The sequence below is a fragment of the Sinocyclocheilus grahami genome, unplaced genomic scaffold (genome assembly GCF_001515645.1).
Source record: "Sinocyclocheilus grahami isolate Dianchi unplaced genomic scaffold, SAMN03320097.WGS_v1.1 scaffold3.1, whole genome shotgun sequence".
Lineage (NCBI taxonomy): Eukaryota > Metazoa > Chordata > Actinopteri > Cypriniformes > Cyprinidae > Sinocyclocheilus > Sinocyclocheilus grahami.
The window spans coordinates 8,589,550-8,592,063 of NW_015505182.1; positions in this window are offsets into that span (position 1 = coordinate 8,589,550).

Below are 2,514 nucleotides of genomic sequence, written 5' to 3' on the forward strand. Positions count from 1 at the left end.
GTGTGTGTGTGTGTGTGTGTGTGTGTGTGAGTGTGTGTGTGTGTGTGTGTGTGTGTGTGTGTGTGTGTGTGTGTGTGTGTGCGCGCACACGTTTTTGTGACATATGAGGACACAAATTTGTACAATGACATGGGTATGACATAGGTATTACAAGGAGAAGGTGACTTATGAGGACATTACCCCATGTCCCCACTTTTCAAAACGCTTATAAATCATACAGAATGAGTTTTTTTGAGAAAGTAAAATGCACAAAAGTTTTCTATAAGGGGTAGGTTTAGGTGTAGGGTTGGTGTAGGGCAATAGCACATACAGTTTGTACAGTATAAAAACCATTACACCTATGTAATGTCCCCCAAAATTCACAAAAACACATGACGTCACCTGATAGCTGAATAAATAAGCTTTCCATTGAAGTATGGTTTGTTAGGATAGGACAGTATTTGTCCGAGATACAACTATTTGAATATCTGGAATCTGAGGGTGGAAAAAAAATCAAAATACTGAGAAAATCGCCTTTAAAGTTGTCCAAATTAAATTCTTAGCTTGTTTTAAGTTTTGATATATTTACAGTAGGAAATTTACAAAATATCTTCATTGAACATGATTTTTATTTAATATCCTAATGATTTTTGGCATAAAGAAAAATCAATAATTTTGTTGTTGTGTATTATTGGCTATTGCTACAAATTTACCCGTGCGACTTATGACTGGTTTTGGGGTCCAGGGTCACACACACACACACACACACACACACACACACATACATACATACATACATACATACATACATACATAAATGTATTTATTTATTTATAAATATACAATATGAAATCAAATAAAACATTACATTAAATGATTTACATTGTCACACAGGCAAATATCTGAGTAAATAAAATGTTTTAAGTCAAAAGTCACAATCAGCAATTTAATTGAAATTTAAAAAGCATTGTTCAATTCGATCTGAATGGCACACCCTCCTGGGCTGATGAAGACATTGTCATTGTCGAGGTTACATTAGTCACCTCTGAACTAGTGCATCAGAAGCACTCATAATATTGTGTGATGTTAAGAAAGCCTTTGAAGCAGAGAAAGTAAAATATTAAACATTTTTACCCACAGCCATACTGCAAAAAGAGGGAACAAAACAAAACAAGAAGCCTGCTGCGAAAGAAAGAGAACATGCGAGCTCAGTGAATAAAGAAAGGCACCACGTTCTTTCAGAGTCACCAGACCTCTCTTCCAGATGGCGAAATTGTCATTTCACACCCAAGCTTAATCATCAAATCATCAATCAGTTAAATCAATACTAATTTTGACTCCATCCCAAGCTGTTTCACCAGACACTAAGACTGTGGCACTAATAGATGGCTGCTCTATTCTCTACAGCATAAATATCATATTCACCTGCATGAGAAGAATAAAGGAAAATGAAAGAGAGAAAAACACTAAGAGATCTGCTTGCATTGCAAACAGATTGAGGATCCTTTGATGCTTTTTCCCTGAAGATCTCCCACTCACATACACTACCGTTCAGACGTGTGGGGTCAACCAGATGTTTAATATTAATAGCTTTATTCAGCAAAGATGCATTAAACTGAAAAGTGACCACTGCATGAGAAGAATAAAGGAAAATGAAAGAGAGAAAAACACTAAGAGATCTGCTTGCATTGCAAACAGATTGAGGATCCTTTGATGCTTTTTCCCTGAAGATCTCCCACTCACATACACTACCGTTCAGACGTGTGGGGTCAACCAGATGTTTAATATTAATAGCTTTATTCAGCAAAGATGCATTAAACTGAAAAGTGACCATTTCAAATAAACGCTGCTCTTATTAACTTTTGTATTTCTCAAAGAATCCTGAAAAAAATGCATCATGGATTGCACACAAAATATTAATCAGCACAACTGTGCTTTACACTGATAATAATAAGAAATGTTTCTTAAGCAGCAAATCAGCATTTTAGAATGATTTCTGAAGGATCATGTGACACTGAAGACTGGAGTAGTGATTGTCATCACAGGAATAAATTGTAAAATATATTCGAATAGAAAAGAGTTCTTTTAAATTGTTATTTCATAATCAAATAAATGTGGCCTTGGTGAGCAGAAGATACTTCTTTCAAAAACAGTTAGAACATTAGTGTAGATGGACTAGTGGTATCCACATTGGTCAGGAGAGATTAAGGGTTCATGCAAGTTCTTCAAGGCGAGCCTAGTTTAAAACCCTGAATGTAGAGGTCAGGTCCTCAGACTGAATGGGCCTTCACTAAGAGAAGTAACAGCACACTACTGCCGAAGTTCAATACTTAGGGTTTTGTTCAAATCCCCAACACTATGTATAATGGTAAGCAACACCAATTATAGCAGGTATAAGTGATTGTAAGCACTTAGTTGTTTAAAGGAATAGTACCCCCAAAAAAGAAAATTTGCTGAAAATTTACACCGTCCGGCCATCCAAGATGTAGATTATTTTGTTTCTTCATCAGAACAGATTTGGAGAAATTTTGCATT